Raw genomic sequence first — 26770 nt, 5'->3', positions numbered from 1 at the left:
GACAGAGGAACTTTGAGAGCTATAGTCAATGTGGTCACAAATGTGTCTGACACGGCTGAGCAACTAACACTATCAAAGCTGAGTACTTTAGTAGTTGCTATTCCACTAAGGCAGCCAACCTTCTAAAGAAGCTCAACACGATTAACACAATAAAAGATCAAGAACTCATACTCTGAGTGCTGTGCTCAGTCGTGTCCAACTCTTTGGGACCCCATGGACTGTAGCCCACCAGGCTCCTCTGTCCATGGGATTTTCCAGGCGAGAATGCTGGAGTGGGTTGCCGTTTTCTTCTCCAGGGAATCTTCCATAAGATCCATAATTCCATAAGAGACCTGGAATTGAACCCAGGTCTCCTGCATTGCAGGCAAAATAGTCACCACTGAGCCACCAGGGAAACCCAATACACGATTATTACTGTTAGTCAGTGTTGGTAGTAATACGGGTACTAGTATTTTGTTATAATCATTTTCTATTCAATTCAGCTGAATATCTCACTTTTGTGAGCATCGTGAGAGCATTAGGAATGGTTTGATCCTAATGTAAACTTGCTCCTAAAAACTACCAGCATTTATATAAAGAGAAGAGACTTTTCTCCTTGATAAATACAAAGCTCAATTCAGTTGCTAGGATTTGTAGTTGTGAAAGGTAACTAAAATATTAACGTGTCAAACATGTTGAATTAATTACTACAAGCATGAGTTGCTTTCTCTCTGACAGTGAGCTTGGTCTGAAAAAGGCATCTCCACATGCCACCATCGCTGCCTCTGTAACATGAAATAAGATGGATGGATGACTTTGGAAGACCTTTCAGGCTCACACAGTCTATAGAAGGGTGGCTCAAAGCTAAGCAATAATTCCTCAACATTTCCCATTATTCTCAGTGCTATAATTTCAAGGGTACAAATGAATAAGGAAGACACTGAAGAGGCAGAAGAAGCAAGCCCCCCACAAGGCTCATCTTCCCTATCTGGGTACATCTCATATTTGAAGGACCATTTTATAAGCCTGCTCCAGGAATGGAAGGAGAAGCTGATGTCTTTTCTACCCCTTTCATAAATTAATTCCAGGCCCTGATTTTCTTTACTTTATGCTCCTGTGAAATTCCTTCTCCAAGTGGATCTTATCCCACTTATCTTCGGTCAATCACTCAATAAAACTAAACCACCAACTCAGCATACCTCTAGCCGGTAGGCACATTTCAAAAGTATTTTATGAACAGCAAAAGTAAAGAAATGTGTGCCATATTATGCACTCAGGTTGAGTCTTCTTTGCACCAAACAGAGAGCGATTTTCAGCTTGTTGTACACCCAGACCTTTCCTTTTGGTGAACAAGAGCATAGATCTCCTGCAACAAAGAGAAGAATCAGTTCTGAGCCAGGGGCAGAGCTGTGAGGCGGAGTTGCCTTTTCTTCCCCAGGGTGGAGAGCTGCCCCTGTTCTCACTACATCTGGCAGCACAGATGGCAGGAAAATTAATAGGAGGGAGGAAGCGTTGACCTCATGTGGATATAAACAAGTCCTGAGACTACACAGGCAGCAAAGCTGATAATAGCCTTAAAAGAGACCTTGAAAGTTCATCGAGTTCAGCTCCCTGCGGCTGTTAGAGATGTGCTTGACAAAGTCCGATGTCCTGGATGAGCATCCTTGAGGTACCGTGCAGAGAGGTACCAGAATAGGTCACTGAAGACAGTCGGGTAGTGCATCGCCCTCGGTAAGTGTGGGCTGTAAGCTACAAACATCTGTTTTATATTAAGCTATCTTGTTGGAGGTAGGAGATGAGAAAATGACTGCTTAGGTTTTTCCTATCACATGTATTCAACCAATCAGAATCCTCAGAGACCAAGAGCCTAGAAACAGATGCTCATCTTTAAACACATTTACAGGGTTTCAAGAACTAGCCTGCTTCAAGAACAGGTTGGTAATTGACATTAACCACTAAACAAATGTCTATTGATCATAGGATTATTGATCTGAAAAATGATCTGGATTCTGTCCATGTTGTTAGTGGCAGCCGTGGTCTGGCTATTCAGGCATGGTTGACTGACTGATGTAAAGGTCATTTGCTTGCCTTTCAAGGTGGCTTCATGGGGCAGTGAGCCTTAATCCAAGGCCCATTGGAGGGTTTTAAAGAAAGATTTGCTCTTCTGATTAAAGAGACGAAAGGGTCTCATGCTGTGCTTTCTCCCCTTCCACTTGCCTTGAACATGAACTTGCTGATGTATTGCAACCATGAAAGCAAAGCAAGAGAATTGCAAATTGCTGATATTATTCCAGGAACTTTCCTGGCAACACATTTTTGTTTTTTGAATATAATTATCTCCCATTTCAAGTCAGGCTTAGTTCACTAACTTCATTTGAAAACACACCTAAATGCTGCACTTACTAGTGTCCAAATATTCTTTACAATATCTGAACAGCAAAAAGCCTACACCAGAGTAATATTAATTCAATTCTCCCTCTAAAAATATAATTTTACTCATTATATCTAGGTTTATAATCTAGAAAGCCCTTTCAAACACTCTGGCACCAAGAATATTTTTCCTATTTTTAGGATTGGATTTTGGTGATTTTTCTTACTCCAACTATTTTTTATTCCATTTCACCTAACTGAACCACTAAAAACATATATAATTTTTAAATTTGAAACTAAATTTGGAGAAAGTCTTCAATGTATCTATTCCCACATATCTGAGTATTTTTATAAAATGAAACATGAGGGAAGTTATTTTCATGAGGTGTGTTTGAAAACTTCATATTAGACCATGAATTTCCTGTAAGATCAATCATTTGGGGATTGTGTTAAATTTGAATTTTCTCAGTATTTGACAAATAAATTCAAGTTACTGATGCCCCTAAATCACATTAGCCTTGGTTCTCTAACTTATCTCAGGTACTAATCACTGACCCCATGAACTGTAGCCCACCAGGCTCCTCTGTCCATGAGATTCTCCAGGCAAGAATGCTGGATTCTCCAGGCAAGACCCTCCTCCAGGGGATTTTCCTCACCCAGGGATTGAACCCATGTCTCTTACATCTCCTGCACTGAATCTTTACAGGGGAGGTTCTTTACCACTAGCACCACCTAGGAAGACCTAAAACCCATATACTAGGTCACATTTGCAAAAATTGATCCAGGAGATTAGTGTGGGGTCTAGCAATTTACATTTCTCACCAGTGTCCAGGTGATTCATATCATTGGTCTGAGGGCCACATTTTCAGTAGCGTGGATACAAATAATTTCAAAGGATCTTTTTAATAACACTGCTATACTTGCACTTCTTTTTTTTTTTTTTTTAAAGACATGGACTGGTTCTAAAATCTTTATTGAATTTGTTACAATATTGCTCCTGTTTTATGTTTTTATTTTTTGGCCTCAAGATACATGAGATCTTAGCTCCCCAACCAGATATCAAACCTGTACCCCTTCCATCAGAAGACAGAGTCTTAACTACGGGAACCTCAGGAAAGCCCCTATACTCATACTCCTTCATACTGGAGAGACCACTTGTCATTGGGAAAGGTGTTGCCTATGCGAGGTGAAAACCATGTTTGCATTTAGTATGACCATTGCATAGCATTGGTAAAATTCCCATTGATATTTAAGATCCGCAGCTTCATTTCCTAGACAAAGAGCTCTTAAACTTACATGAACACATGTATGCATACGTGATTTCCCTCCTCCAGCTCTGATAGCTCTTGTTGTAATGGGTCCCCACCATTCCTATCTTTGGAATTCATTATGATTCATTCCAAGTCTTTAATACTATAATAAAAAGAGCACATGGAATCCAAAATTCACAGGAAAATTACATGGCTCTGTTATAATGCAAGGATCTCATTTTCATTTTTTTTTAAATTCTCATTTAACTAAGGAAGAATGTGTTTCTCATTAATCAGTGTCCTTTTCTTCTGTTTCCAGTTTTAATCACACACACACACACACACACACACGACTTTTGTGTGCTGGAGAACACAAGAAAGATGCCACTTTATGTTTGATGGACAAGAAAGGGTGCTGTGATGAATCTCATGCAGCAGGTGTCTGATGGACAATTATTTAATCTTTGCTTGGGGAAAGAGCAATCAAATGGTAGCTGCTGGTATTTGTTTAATAAAAACTCCAGATGTTGACAATGTTTCCCCATGGCCATTGATACATAATGATTTGCACACAGCTGCTGAAAAACCATCAAGCCCAACTATTGGTGATTGTCACTGGGAAAAGCTCTTTTTTTTTTTCTTTGTGTGTTTTATGCACAGCCCTTATGGCATGACTCACAGATTTTTCAAGTGTTAAGGAGCCAGCTAAATAAGATTTATTCACATGTATTTTCTCCTACTTCTGTAAAGAGCTCTGTCATACGTTAATGAGGGCATTTGGATGTAACAATAGAATGTCACCGTTTTAAGTCTCTAGTTAACCTGGAAATGCAATGGGTTATGCATCCTTATCTTTGGGCACCATTTGGGCAAATTTTTGTCGTGAAAAAATATATAGTCAAACTTGGAACACAGGCAAAGAGAAAAAAACATAAAGATTTTGTTGATTTGTTAAAAGGCATTTGAATTCAGACTTTCTCAGTATTTGCATTCTTCCTAGAAGTTAAACAAATAGTTTCTTATTTTTTATTATTTACAGTTGGCTAAATGTCAGAAAGGAAACATCTTAATTTTTTTTCCCAATATCCATAGTAATATTTTCAAAAGAGTTTCTGAGTTGCTTCAGAAGTGATAAATAGATTCCTCCCCGCCAGCCCCACCCAACCCCTGAAAAAAAAGACTAGTTCTGGATTTTCACTCAGTCATGCCCGACTCTTTGCAACCATGGGCTGTAGGCTGCCAGTCTCCTCTGTCCACACAATTCTCCAGGCAAGAATGCTGGAGTGGGTTGCCACTGACTACACCAGGGGCTCCTCCTGACCAAGGGATACAACCTGGGTCTCCTGCTTGGCAGACAGACTCTCTCCCACTGAACCACCAGGGAAGCCCTTCTGCATTTTATAAGATGTATGAAAATGCAACAGAACTCTCACAGAAATGAAAACGCTCGCAGTAACAAGTATCACGTGCATTTCTCATGTTTCCTTTCGGTCACTGCATGAGTGAGCTCTGCTAAGATGTAGGTAGTGCTTGTGAGCTGTTGTAGGGGATGAGACTATAACTTGAGAGGCAGTAGCAGAGATGCTGTGTGGAAATGCCCTACTGCCAAGTATGGGCCGCAGACTGGGCAGGAGGGGGCGTTTCTGATGCATCGATCATCAGTGGGGAGAGCTTCAGCTCCGTCCGCTGCTCTGAACTTCCCAGTCCTCATATCAGTCATACCCGGCTCTTTCCAACCCTTTGGATGGTAGCCTGCCAGGCTCCACTGTCCATGAGATTTCCCAGGCAAGAATGCTGGAGAGGGTTGCCATTTCCTCCCCCAGGGGATCTTCCCGACTCAGGGATCGAACCTGTGTGTGCTGGGTCTCCTGCATTGCAGGTGCCTTCTTTAGCACTGAGCAAGCCCAGTCATCATAAGTCACCTCATATCTACAGCAGAGTTGGTTTCTCTCTGTCACCACTTCAGAGACCCTCACTGTTTGAACATGAATGGCCGTAGCTACATAAACTGGCACAGAAATCACTACCAAAGTGTATTGTATTGAAAATAATTCATCAGCAACGTCACAGAGTGATTCTAGAATGCCCATTACGTTCCCTGTTGTTGCTGTAACAAATGACCACAAGCTTATTGGCTTAACACAGCACAAATGTAATATCTTACAGTTACGGAGGTCACAAGTGGGAGATGGGTGTAACCGAGTCAAAATGAAGGTGTCGTCAGGTCTGAGCACCCTCTGTAGTCTCCATGGGAGATTCCATCTCTTTGCCTCCCCAGCATCAGAAAAGGCGCTCTTTGGCTCAAGGCACTGTTCGCCATCTTCCAAACCAGCCAGCTAGCATTTTCAAATCTCTAAGCCTGGTCTGCACTGCCTTTGTTATCTCTCATTGTCTCTTTCTGACTCTTCCCCCCACCTTATAGAAATCTTCGTCAGCACGCTGGATTCACCTAAATAATCCAGTATAATTTCCCATCACAAAATTCTTCATCACGTCTGTAAAGTCCCTTTTGACTCATAAATTGACATGTTCACTGGTTCAGAGACAATAACATAGGCATCCTTGGGGGGGTGGTGATTATGCTCTGCACTACAAGTACTATAAAAATTATACACTATCCTTTCAAATTCCAGTTGACACCATTTAACTTCACCATGCTCTTTAGAGTTCATTTTAAGGCATTGTCAGTTCAAAAGAAAACAAAGTACGACTATGATCCTTTTTAATGTTTCAAACTGTTCTTCAAAAAGAAATTTCTTTAGATAGTTAAATGTCACAGAGGCATAGGTAACATTACAAAGAGCACATACAATTTAAGGCAGCTATTTTGGGCTAGTTAAACTGTACTAATTACTACTAATTAACTGATTATAATATGAAAATTAGAATATTAATGCATATCACTTAACATAAACTGATTTTTAATACAGAGTACATAATAGAACAGGCATGATTGACATTTTATCTTGAGAGTTCTTTTTACTCCCTGGAGTTTCTTTATTAATGTCATTTTGACTTGATGGTAGAGGATGGTAGGATTGGGAAAGGAACGGAGACTAGAACAGACTATGGCAAGTATAAAATATGGGTCATACACTTTTCTAGGTATTCATATTATGCAAGGGAGGGGCATCTCCAGGAGATAAGTAAAGAAAAATGCACAAATTAGAGATTAGTTTTCTGTGAGTTACTGTGTTTAAGATGTGAGTATTTTCAATTTTTTGAGGAACCTCCATACATTTCTTGCACGGTGGCTTCATCAGTTTACATTCTTGCCAAAAGTGGGAAAAGGGTTTTCATTTCTCCACATCCTTGCCAACCAACACTTGTTATTTCTTGCCTTTTTGATAATAGCTCCCCTTCTATAAGCTGTAAGGTGACATCTCATTATGATTTTGATTTGCATTTCCCTGATGATTAGCAATGTTGAACTTTTTTTTCTCTTATGTACCTGTTGGCCATCTGTGTGTCTTCCTTAAAAAAGCGTGTATTCAAATCTTTTGCCCTTTGTAAAATTAGAGTGTTCATTTTTTTGCTATTGAGTTGACTGAGCTCTTTATATATTTTGAATATAAACTTCTTCTCAGATATATGATTTTAAAATATTTTCCCTCACTTCGGAGGCTGCTTTTGGATTTTGTTGTTGATGAAAAATAATCCATACTATTCAAAGCAATAGACCTTGAAATAATGCATGAGTAAACCAAAATTAACATGCTAAAATATAAGTCCACATACAAATGTTAAGAGACAGGAGAATAAATAAAAAATAGAGCTGAAACATTAAAAAAATTTAAGAAATAAAAATAAGAAATTTAAACAGAAAACTATAAAATTAAGATAATATAATGTAAAATCTAAAGTAGAAAATTTGAAACTAAAAATAGCTAAGCAAAGAAAATTCAGTCAAATTAAACAAAGAAAATATCAATATAAACATATAGTAATAAAATAATAAAGTACAGGAATTAAAAATATATATGTAAAGCAATCACAAAAGTGACTAAAAAAGTACATGAGTGTAAAATGAATAGAGATACAGGTAAATGAATATAACTTGGAAATATATCTAGACAAGTTAAAATCCAAAATGAAATTACATATGACTACGAAATATATAACAACAATAGATCTGCGGATTTCTTGGTATAATGAATAAAACTGATTCTTAATATAGATGAGAAAGCATAAATAAATGCAGACAAATGAAAACAGAGTCCTTGTAGGTGAAATAACCCCAGAGCATGAAGGGCAGGATGAGGTCATCAAAGGTAGAAAGTGAAGAATGAGGAAAAGAGTACAAACCATTAACCTCTTGCACTTCAGCTCACATCTGGCAGTTCAAACTCTGACCCCAGCCTCTCCTTTCCAGGTTCACCTGTAAACACAGCTGTAGCAATCCATTGAAAACACCTCACAGCATTCTCCATAGAGTGAATTCTTAAAGAGTATTGATTCATTGAATAAATTGAAGTTTGAGTCTGTATTAGAACAAATTATCCCCCTACAATATCAATAGATGTAGATAATTCAAATCTGTACACAATCCTAATCCATCCATCACCAACTTCAAAAAAAGTGGAATAGACTTTTTAAAAAGTATGTTTGTGTGTATATTCCCACCAAGAGGCTTGTATTTGACAAAGAAAGGACAGAAAACAATATCTGAGGTTCCGACTTCTTTGATATCAGTTCCCTCAGGAAATACCCCTGGAAAATAAGGAGAGAAAGAGTGCGAAGGACCGATTTCAATGAGCAAAACATTGCTAAAGCCATCCTTTCATTCATTTAAAGATTCTTCCTTATCACCTACCTTCTAGGTACGTGACAAGCATTGAACATACACAGCAAAGAACCCATCTTCCCCACAGAAGGCTTTCAGGAGACAGTTTTTGGCATATAACAAGACAACAACACATATCAGAAAAGTGTGCTGCACCACACATGCGTACGTAGAGCAACTGTACTCAAGCTGATTGAAAGGTCTGCTTTGCCCTGATGATAAGATAACTGAGTCCGAAGCGTGAGACCGTTTGCAAAGCAGGTTTAGGGAGAGAAGGAGGATTGTCTCAAACAGAAGAAATACCTGTGGGAAAGGTTCTCACACTGTGACATTCGTCAGAAACATCTCTAGGCTTGATACAGGATAGGCTGCTTGGCCCCACCCTCAGGGTTTTGAATCAGTGAGTCTGGGCTGTAATTCCGTACCGTGCATGTCTAATAAGTCCTTAGGTGGTACTGATGCTGCTGGCCCAAGGACTAGTTGGAGAACCACTGGCTTAGCATGTAGTATAGAGGTGACAGAGCATCTGTCAAGGGAGCATTTCAGCATGCTTAAAAGGTGAAAGAGAAGACAGCAAGATCAAAGTGTAGGTGAGAGGCAGGTTGAAACCACACACTGGAGCCTCTAAGTGTTTGCAAAGGGGCTGATTCACAGACAACGGAAAGCCACCAGAGCTTTTAAGTGGGACGGAACGATTGACTTGATTTTGTTTTAGTTCAATCATTCTAGCTGCAGTTAGACTGTGGTCTTCTGAAAGAGTGAAGGTAGGTAGGAAATTCATGTAAAAAGAAATGGGGTGACCCTGGCAGGGGCAACAGAGGCTAAGCGTCGCAGGGGCTGCAGGCTTACAGGCTGCTTGAAGTTAAAAGGAAACAAAAAATCTAACAATGTAACAAAGCAGATTGAATGTTTTGAGGAGATCTAGCAGAGGTATATGAGATAAATAGTAGCAATTAATCCTGAATATTATGTACAAAATATTTAGAAATTTTAGCACCCCTTATGTATAGCAATTCTTTCTCAAGAAATCATGATAGAAGTGACATATCTGAAAAGAAGTAGTGAAAAACACAATTAACAAGATTGGTGAAAGAGATCCCAAATTAGACAATATGTATGACTTTGAAGTATATATGATTTCGAATGATACATAGACTATTTCCAATTACCAATATAGACTATAGAAGAAGTGTCAATAAGTAAAAAGATAGACATATTATGCATGGATCACAAAATTAAGGACTCATATTTTAAAACATCTACAAAGCTTTATACTTTGGAAAACAAAATACTCACCTTTAAATAATTCTCAGGTTAAAAAGGGAAATAACAAAGTACAAAGGATTTAGTTCTGACTAACCTTGAAAATGGTTTTCCCTGGTGGCTCAGACAGTAAAGAATCTGTCTGCAATGCAGGAGACCTGGGTTCGCTCCCTGGGTTGGAAGACTCCCTTGGAGGAGAGCATGGCAACCTACTCCAGTATTCCTGCCTAGAGAATCCCCTTGGACGGAGGTTCCTGGTGGGCTACAGTCCATGGGGTTGCCAAGAGTCAGACACGACTGAGCGCAATACAGCACAAGCTTGAAAACATTATACATCAAAATCAGGTTGCAACTGCAGCAGTAATTTGAAGGAAATTTACAGTTTTAAAATATATTCATTCAATTAGAAAGAGGGTTAAAAATTGCATGATAACTATTTTGTCCAGAGATGTAGAAAAACAGAAAAAGAGAAGGCACAATAAATATTGAAGTAGGGGAATGATAAACATAAAATCTATCAATTAATTTAAGCAGAAGACAGAGTCTGGAGAAAATACTTTTTTAAAAAAATGTGATTTTTCTTTAAGTAAGATGAATCCAATGGATAAAACCTTTATGTGATCAGTCAAGGAGATATAAAAAACACACATGCACACCAACATTAGAAACTGAAGCAATATATGACCATAAATTTGATAGCGTAAAAAACAAAATAATAATATAGATAGCCTTCAAACCTGTATAAAATAAACATTTTTAAAACATATAATGTAGCATAAAAATTGTTAAAACTGACTGAAAATGAAATACAAACCTTAACCAACCATTTGTGAAATTAAAGCTGTAGAAGCTGCAGTTTAACATTTACTCTCCTTTCCAACCACCTCCCACACACAAAACACCAGGCCCAGACAGTTTTATAACCAAGTTCTATAAAATCTTAAAAGAACACGCAATCCTTAAATTATATAAACTGTTCCAGAGAACTGAAAAATAGAGTTTCCAGATTCATTTTATGAGGCTACTATAGCTCTGATAGCAAAACCAGGCAAGGAGAAATTTTAGGCAAATCACAAAGCTTAGGCAAAAATGTTAAATATAATATCAGCACCCCCCAGCACTCTCTCCAAAATGAAAAGAGTCAACAATATATCATCAATGAACGAAATTCATCCTAGGATGACTGGAATGGTATCATTAACGTCAGAATAAAGATACGTGAAATTCTTCACATCATATTCACAGATTAGAGGAAGAGGGTAATGTGATCATTTCAGTAGATATTAAAACCTGGTTAAATCAACTAGCAATAAATGAACTCAAAACAATGTACCTGGAATCTGAAGATAGATGATATTTTCCTTTGTTTGATAGACAATAACTTTCAAAAAAATCTATCCAGATAATATCTAGTGGTGAAATTTTAAAAACAGTGCCTGAAACAATGGAAGAGACAAGGGTCACCACTATGACTACTGATGCAGGACACTGTATTCAAGGCTGCAGACGGTAAAACAGAATATAAGTAAGTAAATGAGTATGTAAACAAACACGTGAAGGGAGAAGAATGAAATTCCTGTTACCCCAAAAAAGTGACCATACAAGAGTCTGCACAAGAGAATGTGAGATTATACAAACAACGACAGCATTCCTATAACTAAGAAACTTGCGGATATATAGATAAAATGAAAATATCAAATTCTGCTACCTACCCAAGTTGTGAAAATCTTACAAATATATGTTATTTGTATTTCACTTTAATACATTTTTATTTTAACATTTGTGTTTTAATGTATTTGTATTTCAATGGATATAGTCTGTTAAAAATAGATTTGTATTTAAAATATTTGTATTTTAATAAAGATAAGAACTTGTCAAAGCACATTTTAATATTTTGTCTTTGTTATATTCCTCTATGCTTTTCAACATAGTTTAAATAGTTTATAATTTTAAAACTGTAATGGAGAATAAAAATGCAATAAAATGCATATATTGTAAATATACAAAATTATTGACGCTTTGCCATAAAGGCAGGGCTACGTTTGTGTACACAGCATGCTCCATAATTCCCTACCAGGAGTAGATACTTCATAAAATTTAGCTGCACTCGTGGCATCATACATAGGGAAAGCAGCAGTACTCACACCTTCCTAAAAGAAGCTGGGTATATCATTGCTACAATTTCTTAGCCACATTGCTATAGTAGGGTTGATAGGGCAATATCAAAATATCTTATAGTTCTCGAATGCCTGTGGCTAGCTGGCAATGTGTAGTGAGGGTGGCATACCAACTCAATTAGAAATTAATTTCTGAAAATGTGCCCAACAGAGAAGCGCAAGCAAAGCACGATGTGCCTCTGACAACATCGTCATGTCTACTGAGGAGGCTGGACACTTGCTGCACCAGTGCGGCCCCTAACACAGGCCTCAGCACCCCCTTGGAGCTTGGAAACAGAGACTCACAGGTACCTTGCCAGACGTATAAGGTCAGAGAAGCCATTTTACGAAGACATCCCAGTGGTTTATCTATCACTTGAAAGCCTAGGCTATAAAAAAAGAATGTGATAAATCCAGGTGGTCCTCTGAGGAAAGAATAAGCATCTAATTAACACATCAAAATTTGTATTCATTTTCTATAAATATAAGTATAAAGAAAAATAGCATACTTTTTTTTTTAAAGGCCACTTTCATAAAAGTCACCTGTCTGATTTAACTGGACATGGGCTTGAATGTTTGAATTAAAATGAGTTTGAATATTTTAAATTTCTTATCTTCTACCTAATTTCCATCAGGAGATGGTAAGTCAGTTATCAGATATCTTAGGATTTTCTCGGTAAATATTAATTCTCTTCCATGGTAGCACTTTTCAAATCTCACCCTCTTCCAGCAGGTAAGATTTCTTGCCAAAGAGAGTTGACTGTGACTATTTTTTTCACATCAACTTTCCATACAAAAATGTGATGCTGCAGCTTATTTTACACTTTGCTTTTCATTTTTTGGTGAAGCTTCAATTCTACACAATCTTTCTTCTGATCTCTATAATGAAAGTTCTGTTACGAACTGCAGAACACCAGAAATTTGTCTGCAAAAAGATGCATCCTAGTCAGAGAGCATAAAATGTTTCATCTTGAGTTTTGATGAAAAGCTTAGAAAACTGAAATTGATTCAGATGAAGCTATACTTTCCTGGTGAACCGCCCTAATTTCAAAGTTTCAGTTTTATGGAGAGTGCATGAATTTGATAATCAGTAATTTCTAGGCATGTGGATTGAATGTTTAAAAGAATCGATACTATGCTTAGATAAAATTAGAAAATATGAAATAGGATCAAATGTGTTTAAAGCTTGTAGTATTAATAATCCTAAACAAAAGACAAATAGGAGTTTGAGGATTAGTAGACACAAACTATTATATGTAAAATAGATAAATAACAATGTCAGTAGAGGAACTATATTCAGTATCTTGTAATAACCTATAATAAAAATATGAAAATAATATATATGTCTATATATATAACTGAGTCATTTTGCTGTATACTAGGCTTCCCAGGTGGTGCTAGTGGTAAAGAACCCACCTGCCATTGCAGTAGACATAAAAGATGTAGGTTTGATCCCTGGGTCAGGAAGACCCCTTGGAAGAGGGCATGGCAACCCATCCCATTATTCTTGCCTGAAAAATCCCATGGACAGAGGGGCCTAGTTGGCTACAGTCCACAGAATCACGAGAGTCAGACACGGCTAAAGCAATTTTACAAGCACGCAGAAACTAACGCAACATTATAAATCAACTATACTCCAATAAAAAATAAAGCAAAAAAAATTAAAAAGACAAAGATACTTATGATCAGGAATTTGCTAATATAATTTATGATACTTGCGAAGGCTATTACTTAAGATCATAGTACTCTTTAGACATTTTATTTTATCTCAGCAAGATTTAGCTCAAGAAATGCATACTAAATACTAAGATATTCAATATAATATATTCTATGAATAATTCAAAGATAGAAATATGGAGTCTGATTTATTTTGCCGAAATCTTGTTTCTTACATTTGTGAGTGTATTGTTGTTGCCCTTTATGATATCAGTACCGAGAGGACAACTCCTTAATTGTATTATCCCTTAGAAAGACAGCTGTGAAGTTAACACCAGCTTTAGCAGGAAAATAAGAGAAAAAGAAAATAAAGTTGTTTTAAAACTTCAGCCCTGTGCTTCCTATAAATAAATTATACAATTCGAATATGGTGATCCCTTAGTGAGTGACATTGATGAAGTCACGGGAATAAATAGAATGATCAACTATTTAAAAGACTACTTCACTTTTGGTTCAGCAACAAAAGGTAAGGAGCCTAGAGGCTGTCACTTTCGTACATACTACTTGAGCAATCCTAGGAAAAAACTGAACCCCAGTGACTTTACTTGGACTCGTCAGAGACTGAGGATTCAGGTCAAATCACCACCTCAAAATCTGAAGAGATAGGGCAACACAGAGAGTTACAGACTTGGTCAGTTTCCCGGCAGCAGGGACCAGCGGAGTGGTAAATGTCCTGGGATGCGATGGAAACTGAAGACTTACCGGAGGTCAGAGTGTGGACCAGCAAGAGAATGAGGACGTTCTGGGTGCAGATGACTTAAGGGAGGGTTCAGCATTTTCATGGTGTTTACCTCCAGGACTCCTACGAGTTTCACATGGAGAAGAGTCCAGAAAATGATAAACATAACAGCAGCAACACAGAAATTTCAGAGTTTCTAGCACTACCTTTCATTATGAAGCATGTGTGGAGAGAAGAAGGGGAGAGAAGTCATTTTGAAACAATCCCAGATGTTTACCCGACTTGAGGGAAGGAAATTAGCCAACAAACATCAAAGTTATGGTTTTTCCAGTAGTCTTGAACAGGTGTGAGAGTTGGACCTTAAAGAGATCTGAGCACCAACGAAATGATGCTTTTAAACTGGGATGCTGGGGAAGACTCTTGAGAGTCTCTTGAACTGCAAGGAGATCCAATCAGTCCATCCTAAAGGAGATCAGTCCTGGATATTCATTGGAAGGACTGATGTTGAAGCTGAAGCTCCAATACTTTGGCCACCTGATGCAAAGGGCTGACTCATTGGAAAAGACTCTGTCACTGGGAAAGATTGAAAGCAAATGGAGAAGGGGTCAGCAGAGAATGAGAACGTTAGTTGGCACCCCGACTCTATGGACATGAATCTGAGCAAACTCTGGGAGATAGTGAAAGACAGGGGAGCTAGGCATGCTGCAGCCCACGGGGTCACAGAGAGTTGGACACAACTTAGCAACTGAACAAAAACAACAAAACACTTTTGTCTTTCTGCCTCAACTAAGCTGTTGGGGTGAAGGTGAGAATGAATAATGAAGTTCATAGCCAAACCACACAAGAGCATCAAAACATCGACCTTTAAGAATAATATTACAGAGGGTTCCTCTTACCCCCTTTTACCTTACTATCATATCAACTGCTAATGGCCTATATCGAATGCAAAAAGACGAAAGAAAGTAAAAGGCATACAGATTGAGAATGAAGAAATTAAACTTTCTCTTTTTGGGCACATGACATGATTTTCTATATAGAAAATTCTAAGGAAATAGCAAATAAAAAACACCTGCAACTCATAAGTGATGACAGCAAGGTCAACAGTTACAACATCAATATACAAAAGTTAATTGATTTCTTGTATAGGAAAATGAAAAATTGTAATTCAATATTAAAAACACATAGTATCAAAAAATTGTATACCTAGGTGTAAGTCTAATAAAATATTATATATATATATAAACTTTGATATAAAGAAATCTTTAAATTTATGGAAAGATGTTTCATTTTCTAGAATTGAAAGATTCAATATTAAGATATTGATTAGTTCCTAACTGGTTTACAAGTATATTACTATTACAAGTAAAATAGCTGTTCTATGGATAAGAACAAACTGATTCTTGTGTTTATATTGAGAAGCAAAAGATCTAAAATCCCTAACACAATACTGAAGAACAAAGCTGGAGGTCTGATGCTCCCAACCCTAAGACATACAGTACAGAGACAAAAATTAAGGCAGATTAGCATTGGAAAAAGCATGCATACATATGTCACTGGAGTAGAATAGAGACCCCAGAAACAAGGTGGGTCTTCTTAAAATACGTAATCGACTGATCTTTGACAAGGGTGCAAAAGGAATGCCAGAAAAAAAAAATGATCTCAATAAATGATGACTGAAAACTTGAGTCTAAAAAACAACAAAACACCTGCACATAGAACTTAGAAATTCACAGAAATTACCTCAAAAACTATGACATGCACGGATGCATATGATATAGGTATATGAAATGCAGTATCACAAAGCTTCTAGAAGAAACCATTGGAGAAAATCTACCTGACTTTGGGGTTGGTGATAAGTATTTAGATACAACAACAAAAGCATGATCCATAAAAGAAAAAAAATATATATATGTATACTTAATTAAAATTTTTTGCTCTGCAAAGACATTCTTGAAAGAATGAAATGTGAAGCCACAGGCTAGGCAACCATATTTTCAAAACTCATATTTGATTAAGGACTTGAATTGAAGATAGAGCAAAAAAAAAACTTAAAAATGGGCAATGGTTCTGAACAAACACATCAGTGCAAAAGATACAGAGACAGCTAAATAAACATGTGCAAGATGCTCAACACCATTTTTCTTCAAGGAATTGCAAATTGAAACCATAATGAGGCATGACTAACTTCTATTAGAATAGCTAAAATTGAAAAAACTGACAAGACCAAATTCTGGTGAGGATGGGGAGAAACAGGAATGCTCATTCACTGCTGATGGGAATACAGACAAGCATAGACACTCTGGAAGGCAATATGGTAGCTTCTCATAATTAGACATAATTGTCTTATACAACACAGCAACGGGCTCCAAAGTAATTCCCAAACTGATTTGAGAACTTAGGTCCATGCAAAACCTATACATTAATACTTATAGTAGATTTAATAATTGCCCCAACTAGAAGCAATCACAGAGAAGGCAATGGCACCTCACTCCAGTACTCTTGCCTGGGAAATCCCATGGATGGAGGAGCCTGGAAGGCTGCAGTCCATGGGGTCGTTGAGGGTCAGACATGACTGAGCAACTTCATTTTCACTTTTCACTTTGATACATTGGAGAAGGAAATGGCAACCCACTCCAGTGTTCTTGCCTGGAGAATCCCAGGGACGGCGGAGCCTGGTGGGCTGCCATTTATGGGGTCACACAGTCAGACACAATGAAGTGACTTAGCAGCAGCAGTAGAAGCAACCAAGGTAGCCTTTAATAGGTGACAGGATAGGCCAACTGTCATACATTGGAATACTAGCCAGTGATAAAAAGAAATGAGCCATCAAGCAATAAAAGACATTGAGGAAGTTTAAATGGATATTAAAATGAAAGAATCCAGTATGAAAAAGCTACATACTGTATGATTCCAAAACGATGTGGCTACAAAAAAGAAAAACAAATATTGTATATATAAATAAATATATTACATTTATATATAATATATAATAAATTCATTACTGCTGAGCCACCCATCAGAAAAGCGGCTCAGCAGTAAAGAATCTGCCTGCAAAGCAGGAGCTGCAGGAGTCATGGGTTTAATCCCTGGGTTGAGAAGATCCTCTGGAGGAGGGCATGGCAACCCACTCCAGTATTCTTGTCTGGAGAATTCTATGGACAGAGGAGCTTGGCGGGCCACAGTCCATGGGGTCAAAGAGTCAGACAAGACTGAAGCTACTGAGCATGCACCACTAGAGCTACCGAGGGTGTGTGTGTGTGTGTGTGTGTGTGTGTGTGTGTGCGCGCGCGCGCATGTGCGTGAATTGAGAGTGGCCTAAAGAAATTATATCCTAGTATATATATCCATCTGATCATGATTTCTAATACCACATTTTAATAACATGTACCAAGATCACTTGGATGGATGAGATTATTTCTAGGACTAAGGAGAAAATACTGAAAATGAGTTTAGAGCATTACAGGGTTAAGAAATTGGGAAAATACTAAAAAAAAAAAAAAAAATCCTATTGATGAGATAAACATTCCCCCACCCCCATTTCAAACATTTTGTTTACATTGAGCCAGACACACTGCTAGCTTCTTGCATTGATTTTCTCTTTTAATTTCTACAATTAGCAGTTTCCAGACCTGCAAATTAGACAGTTTACCTAGATCATTATAAGGTACATTACTGATTAGAAAGCAAAATTATAGTTCAAACAAATTATAAAGTTAGAAATCAGACAAAGATCTGCATAGCTCACAGTTTATCTATTTCCAGATAAACCCAGAGGCTCTTGTATTAGAAATGGCCCATACAGAATTGTTAAGGTATGTCTGTGATAGTAGTAAAAACAAGGAAGTGAAATACACTTTTTAAAGGTAAAACGAAATTTTTCTGTGACTTTAAGTTAGACATTCATTATTATTTTGGGGACAGCTTCCACATTTGTGACCATTCATGATGGACTGCCTTTTAACAAAATTCATCATATGATAAATTATGCCACAACACTGAAGTAAAAGAGTAATAACTGTTATTTCATAATAAAGAAGTATCGTAGGCACTGTAAAAATCTGATTCACTCATCCTGAGAAGCTATTGTACTCAAGACTATAAAAGGTTTAACACTAAAGACTGCAGTAACAACGACCAGCACAGCCAAGATCTCAGTAATGTAAGAAATACGTCCACCGATGCTTTCTCACAGAATATCAAACAAGTTTATTCAAAACTGGGTACTTACTCATGCAAATTAATGATAATTACAAAATAAATCATAACAGCATCCAGAAAATCTATACTCTTCTTAATATATTTAGTACATTATCCATATTTGATGGATAATGATTTTTCCAACTATCAGAAAATATGTACCGCTTGACTTTAATGTTTGATATATGGTGGCCTTTATTTATTTCCAAATTTCTTGAAGATTGTGAAAATGGGATGGTGAAAATAACCATGAGACTGTCTTCTGCACAATTGGCGTATCAATAGGGACAGCTGTTCTTCTCTGGATTTATGCCACCTATACAATTTTAATTGCATTCAAAAATAGTTTAAAGCATTGCTGCTAGAAGCAAAACCAAACTCGCAGATCAGTTTTATGCAGATTCACTTGAACATTGCAGACTTTGCTTGTCAACAGCCATCCTCCATGTTTGACTTTACAAAATGTCTGCTTGATGATCACAGTAGTGAAAGCATCTATCGGTATTTAATTATTTGAACTTGAAACATGATTTAGCTGCATTCACCTGGATTTCATTTCCAAAAACATAGCGATATCGAGCGGCACTAGTGTAAAGAACTCGCCTGCCAATGCAGGAGATGTTAGAGATGTGAGGTTGACCCCTGGGTTGGGAAGATCCCATGGAGAGGGGCATGGCAACCCACTCGAGTATCCTTGCCTGGAGAATCCCATGGACAAAGGAGCCTGGTGGGCTACAGTCCACGGGGTCGCAAAGAGTCAGACAGGACTGAAGTGACTGAGCATCCCCACACAGATTAATTAAGATGAAACTCATTAATCACAATTTCAAAAGAGTTTGGTGGTACTTCTGTCCACACTTTGGGTCAGTGATATAACTTAATAGGGGGCTACCAAGGTCTTTTTTCTTTTATTTTAGAATATGAAATTACTGAGCTTTTTAATGCACAGTGATATGTCATATGATGTTTATTTTCTTCTGCTTCTGTAGTACATTAAATGAAAAACAAACAAACAAAAAAACACAAAAAAAACGTGCCGGGGATAAGAGTCACATGGACCTAATTTTGGTCATTTGAATCTTCTATCATCACCATTACTCTTCCAAATAATTGTTGCGATGGTTTATTTCCTCCATGTAGAGAAGCCTCGTCTTCAGACTGTTATTTTTTATCCAATCACTTTCTTTTCCATAGACTTCGAGTTAGGGTTTTGCGTGAATGTGCTCCGTTATTAAGAGGGAATTGTCTCTGGGCACCCGGCCACGGCCACGATGCTTGGAATGTCTGCAGATGGCCACACCGATTTTAACTGCTCTGCCACACAATGTACATTGTTTTAGTGTCAGGCTGTCATTGGGTGAAAATACCCTTAAACCCTTTGGCCTTTCTTATCTTTTGTTTCTCATTATTTTAAATCTCCATCGCACTCACAGGAGTTTCCTATAGTTCTAAAAGATGAGAAGCAACACACACACACACACACACACACACACACCTTATAGACTCACATTTCTAAGTAAGGGTCTCCTTCTGAGGAATGCTATCTTTTTGTTAAGTGTACTTTTCTGCTTCTAAAAAAGTTTGAAATTTGATAAGAGTGAAAAAAGAGCTGCTATGTTTACCTTAAAACAAATAGTAGGTGAGCTGTAACGTTGCTCATGTTGGTCTACAAAGACTAGGTCTAACAACTGGAGGTAGAACATAAACTTACATCCTTATAAATCTTTATCTTCTATTTAAAGAGCAAGCAGAGAAATGAAACTCTTTTTGAAAAGAGTTTAATTCCAGAAAAAAAATGCTTTGTTTTTTTTCCCCAATTGATGCCTGTGTGGTCTTTACTTTGTGCCTGTGTTGTGTTCATTAATCTACTTATGCAAACACTTAGATAGCTATTCTTTGTTACATTTCTTTTTTTTGTTAAATATTCAGGTCAAATTACGGAAAGTAAAACTCTCGGAGAGAAAGCATCTATGTATTAAGGTTACAAGTAATCTTAAGTTATAAAACCAGCACCAGCCTCACCAATGTTCTGGCCTAGAACTGATTTTCAGCTCCTCAGTTTTTTTGCTTATATCTCTGTTTTATGAAACTACTAGACTGTGAGAAATCTTGAAGGAAATCTGTGCGTTATTCACTAGCATAATCCCCACGTGGTCCAGAACACATTCTCAGCCATGAGGAAAATGCAGGCATTCAAGGTTTTAAAAAATAAAGTTAGCAAAGTGATTTTTTAAAGTCCATGTTAATCCAGCTCTGGAACCAAGTGGTGGAAAAAAAAAGTGAACTTTTTAGTGTTTCATATAAAATATTAAAGTACTCAGATAAAATTGTTAGAATTCCAGACAGAGAGTTAGATAATATCGGAACATAGCAAAGTCAAATTGAAGACTGGAACACAATGCTTCTAGCCACAACACATTTTAAAAATCATTTATAATACATTTATTCTAATAGAAGATGCTTCCTCCTTTCATGTTTGAGTAGATGTTAAGGGAAAAACAAGTTAATATATAAAAGAAGTATTTGAAGAAATCAGGCCATCAAAAACATTAAGCTATCAAAGTTTCAGGTTTCTGGAAATCAAGAGAAAGTAACATCCTATAAATCAAAAAACTAATTATAAAAAGAAAATTGCAAAATATAGCAGGAGATCTACTCATGATTAATTTGGCATTTCTTCTTTGATTCAGATAAAAGTTTCTTTTGTAGTTCAGATTAAGCATCGTAAGATTAATGGCACACTTAGATAATACTTTTTTCAAACTCGTTCCTTTGGATATTAAGACCATTAAGGTGACCAGTAAATTGCTGAAAACTGATTACAGTCGCAGAAACACCTCATAACTGCAAACCTGAAGCGGCCCTTCTCTTCTCTCCCAGGTCTGTTTTCCTGTGGTTCTTCCTCTCCGCACTTCCTTGGTGGTCTCATCAGAGTCTCGGGTGCTACCCACATCTGGCAACTCCAGCTCCAGTCCAAAAGTCATGTCCTTAAAATGGCATTGCGTTTTCTTCTTCTTCACCTGACTCCTAAAAACATCTTTTGTTTTTACCATCAAGCAGACGATCAGCCCTCTTATTTTTTGTGCCTTTTTCGTTCGCTAAGCAGCGTAAACCAGTCTGTCTATCATTCTTCCACTGGTATTCACAGCCCCCTCCTTCCACTGCCCCTGCTGGGGTCTTTTCCATTTCTTTTCCATTCTTTTCCTACTTACCTTCACTCTTTCCAAAGACCACTCTCTAACTTCAGCTGGAAAGACTGAACCAAAACAAAATGAAGTCAGTCCTTCCTTTCCACTTAAACCTTGAATGACTTTCCATTGTTTGTAGATTAGTCTCTTTGCAGTAACTTAAGAGAGGCCCCACTGTGTGGTTTCAGGCTGCCTCTCCCCTACTTCTTGATCTTACTGCCTTCTCTCTCTCATTTAAGAATGCTGAATTGCTTAATTGACAAATTCTCTTTCATCTCACTGCTATACTCTAAAGCCAGTAGCTCTCAGAGTAGGTCTACGGGCCAGCTGCCTCAGTGCTATCTTATAGTTTCCAAATTAATTTCTGCTCCAATTCCTTGGACAGAAAGGAGATCAAACCAGTCAATCCTAAAATTGGCCCTGAATATTGATTGGGAGGACTGATGCTGAAGCTGAAGCTCCAATACTTTGGCCACCTGATGTGAAGAACCGACTCATTGGAAAAGACCCTGATTCTGGGAAAGATTGAAGGCAGGAGAAGGGGATGGCAGAGGATGAGATGGTTGGTTGGCATCACTGGCTCAAGGGACAAGAGTTTGAAAAAATTCTGGGAGAGAGTGAAGGACAGATAAGCCTGGCCGTGCTGCAGTCCATAAGATCGCAAAGAATTGGACATGAGTGAGCAACTGAAGTCGGGCATGACTGAGCGACTTCACTTTCACTTTTCACTCTCATGCATTGGAGAAGGAAATGGCACCCCACTCCAGTGTTCTTGCCTGGAGAATCCCAGGGATGGGGGAGCCTGGTGGGCTGCCGTCTATGGGGTCGCACAGAGTCGGACACGACTGAAGCGACTTAGCAGCAGCAGCAGCAGCAGCAGAGCAACTGAACAACAACAAATTCCTAATCAAATTGTTGTCTCCTCTTTTGGAGATCAGTGATCCTATTTTGAGACAGGGTTCCTGGGTCACGGTTTACTTTTCAGATACCCACAATAACCCTTGGGCTAAGAACCATCCTGGCATTTCATGAGAAAACTGCATAAAGAAAGTGAGACGACTCAAAAAATGTAACCAGATTTCACCAGCATTATATTTAATAATGCAGCTCTAATTTGAACTATTCAAGCAGGCAGCATTATTTCCATAAAAAAGTATAGTGCGAGGTGTGTAGGTGGAATCTTTCACTTTTAATTTCACTGGAGATAGCCCCAAAGAAAAGTTGCAGACTGTAGATGGGAAATAGAAACATTAAAAAAAATTGGATTAAAATTCATCAGTTAATTTCATCTAACATAGCACACTATGTTAGAAATAGCTTACTCTGAGTGACTCATGGTGTAACCATAAAAACATATATGGTGTGGAAAGATTTGTATCTGGAGAAGTAAAAATGATGCAGTTATTCATTTTCACCATGTTTAAGATGGCAGGCATTGCAAAAAAAAACAAACAAAAATTATATTGATCATTAATTCATTCTAGTATGAGTTGATTCATAACTCCCTGAAAGTGAAAGTCACTCAGTCTTGTCCAGCTCTTTGCGACCCCATGGACTATACAGTCCAGGAATTCTCCAGGCCAGAATACTGGAGTCGGTTGCTGTTCCTTTCTCCAGGGGATCTTCCCAACACAGGGATCGAACTCAGGTCTCCTGCATTGCAGGTGGATTCTTTACCAACTGAGCTATCAGGGAAGCACAAGGCCACCACAAAAATATACTGAAGTCCGAACCCCCAGTGCTTCTTAATTAGCTTATTTGGGATCTAGGTATTTACAGATGTAATGAGTTAGGAGTGAGTGAAGTCGCTCAGTCGTGTCCAACCCTTTGTAATCCCATGGACTGTAGTCTACCAAGCTTCTGTGTCCATGGGATTTTCCAGGCAGGAGTACTGGAGTGGGTTGCCATTTCCTTCAAATGAGGTCAAAGAAGAGGCAGGCTTCCCAGGAGGTGCTGGTAGTAAGGAACCCGCCTGCCAAAGCAGGAGACAAAAATGACTCGGGTTTGATCCTTGGGTTGGAAAGATCTCCTGGAGGAGGGCATGGCAACTCAATCCAGTATTCTTGCCTGGAGAATTCCAAAGACAGAGGAGCCTGGTGGGCTACAGTCCTTGGGGTCACAAAGAGTCAAATGTGAATACGGGACTAAGGCTAACTACGCATACCTGCTTAGTTGCTTCAGTCACATCTAACTCTTTACGACTCTATGGACTGTAAGCCACCAGGCTCTTCTGTCCATGGGATTCCCCAGGCAAGAACACCAGAGTGGGTTGCCATACCCTCCTCCAGGGGATCTTCCTGATTCAGGGATCTAAATTGCCTCTCTTATGTCTCCTCTGTTGGCAGGTGGGTTCTTTACCACTAGCACCATGGGGGAAGCCGCAACACTAATAGTCGCTGTAATACAAATATCATGCACCTAAATGTCTGTGAGGTGCATAACTATAGTATGCATTTGAAAAGCTTTACAGCTTTTCATAAAAAAGACAAATATTTTAATAAGAAAATAGATATCAACAAATCTTAAAAGGTAAATTTCTGTGGCTTATTTTAAAATGTATGTGAGAGAGCATAGTATAGAAACCAAGAACATAGTTTTTAGAACAGACTGGGTGAATCTGCCCACAGATCCCAGCTAACAGAGGAGCCATCATCTTACTATGAGAGTCCAACACAAGCTTTCAAGGATTGCCAGAGTGTGGGAACAGAGGTGTCAAGAATCACACATCAGCTCTGAAATGCTTCCAGCTCGAAATGCTGTGTTCTCATGTCGCTCAAGTATAATCACCTCCTAGAGGGTGCAGAAGTCTATTCCTCCAAACTCTAAAAGGAAAGAAGAACCCAAGTACTGATGAGTTCAGTAATCTTTGTCTCAACAAGAAGATACAATTATCCTACGTACTTGACAAGAATTGTATGTAGGCGCCTCCAATATATATTACTCTGTGTGTGTGTGGGTGGGTGTGTGTGTACTAGTGCTTAGTCACTCAGTCATGTCTGACTCTTTGTGACCCCATGGACTGTAGCTCACCAGTCTTCTCTGTCCATGGGATTCTCCAGGTAAGAATACTGGAGTGGGTTGCCATTTCCTTCTCCAGTGCATGGAAGTGAAAAGTGAAAGTGAAATCGCTCAGTCGTGTCCAACCCTTAGCAACCCCATGGACTGCGGCCCACCAGTCTTCTCTGTCCATGGGATTCTCCAGGCAAGAATACTGGAGTGGGTTGCCATTTCCTTCTCCAGCGGATTTTTCTGACCTAGGGACTGAAACTGCATCTCCTGCATTGAAGACAGATTCTTTACCTGCTGAGTGATGAGGGATGCCCAGTACTGTAATTATTTAATATATCCCAGGAGATATTATGGAATATATGTAGTATTATAGGGGTTCAGTCAACTCAGTTCAGTTATTCATTAATATCTGACTCTTCGCAACCCCATGGACTGCAGCACGCCAGGCCTCCCTGTCCGTCACCAGTACCCAGAGTGTGCTCAAACTCATGTCCATCAAGTCGGTGATGCCATCCAACCATTTCATCCTCTGTTGTCCCCTTCTCCTCCTGCCTTCAATCTTTCCCAGCACCAGGGTCTTTTCCAGTGAGTCAGTTCTTCACATCAGGTGGCCAAAGTATTGGAGTTTCAGCTTCAACATCAGTCCTTCCAATGAGTATTGAGGACTGATTTCCTTTAGAATTCAATGCTTTGATCTCCTTGCAGTCCAACGGACTCTCAAGAGTCTTCTCCAACACCACAGTTCAAAAGCATCAGTTCTTCACTGCTGATCTTTCTCTATGGTCCAACTCTCACACCCATACATGACCGCTGGAAAAACCACCGCCTTGACTAGACAGAACTTTTTTGGCAAAGTAGTCTCTGCTTTTCAATTTGCTATCTAGGTTGGTCCTAGCTTCTCTTCCAAGGAGCAAGTGTCTTTAAATTTCATGGCTGCAGTCACCATCTGCAGTGATTTCCAACTGCAAGAACATAAAGTCTCTCACTGTTTCCATTGTCTCCTCACCTATTTGTCATGAAGTGATGGGACAAGATGCCATGATCTTAGTTTTCTCAATGTTGAGCTTTAAGCCAGATTTTTCACTCTCCTCTTTCACTTTCACCAAGAGGCTCTTTAGTTTTTCTTTACTTTCTGCCATAAGGGTGGTGTCTCATCTGCACATCTGAGGTTATTGCTATTTCTTCCTGCAATCTGACTGGCTTGTGCTTCATCCAGCCCAGCATTATGGGGATATACACACAAATACAAATACACACAGACATACCCTACACAACCCAAACAGTAACACAGTTTTATTGAAAAGAGTTCAAAGACTGAGAGTATAATTTTAGCTCTCATTTCCAGAATGTCTTAGGAGAAAAAGCTTAACCTCTCAGTATCTCAGTCCTCTCCAGGTACTGAGTAAGGAAAGCAAAGAAGAAGCAAATATATCTAATATTCAGAATCTTTATTTGAATTCTGTGTTTAAACTTATTTCCTGAATGACTCTTGGTGACTTACCTAAACATTCTGAACCCCAGTTTGTTTAATTATAAAATGGAAATATAGCACATGCATGAATGGTTGCTATAAGTATCAAATAAAGTGCACTCTGTGTTTCACAAGGTGTTTTGAGTTTGCAAGTTATTGTCAAGTATTAGGAATAACGCTTATTTCACATTGTCTGAGGCTGAAGTAAGGTAACACAGGTGATATTACCAGGGCAGCCCTTGGTGTATAGTATCCCTCAGTCCTCAGAGATCAGATGTCCTAATCACACCTTCACAATGCACTCTGTAATAGGTTGCTTCATATAAGACGATTACCATCAGATTGATTCAGACGGCAATGTCTAACAGCTTGTGCGGATAAGGGCAATACATCTATGGCAAACAGGAAAAAACAATAAATACATTTCACAAACATAGATTCTACCCACTTAATTTCTAATCAGTGAGAAGGACCATTCATATATGAGATGTGACAATCACATTAAGAACATTCATTTACTGGCATAGCCCATGCTTGATAAGAAGGAGAAAATAAAGTAAATGTGAAGACTGCAAGAGCAATCATCTCAACTCCTTTCACACCACGGCTACCACTTAGAGTTCTTGCTGTATGATCTTTGAGATATTTGTGCTTCAGTGCATAATAGCTTTTAAAGTGTGATCATAATGTTTATGCTGTTTTTGTTAGA

Source organism: Capra hircus, chromosome 12 (assembly GCF_001704415.2).
Source record: "Capra hircus breed San Clemente chromosome 12, ASM170441v1, whole genome shotgun sequence".
Taxonomy (NCBI): Eukaryota; Metazoa; Chordata; class Mammalia; order Artiodactyla; family Bovidae; genus Capra; species Capra hircus.
Note: the sequence above shows the minus strand (reverse complement) of the source record.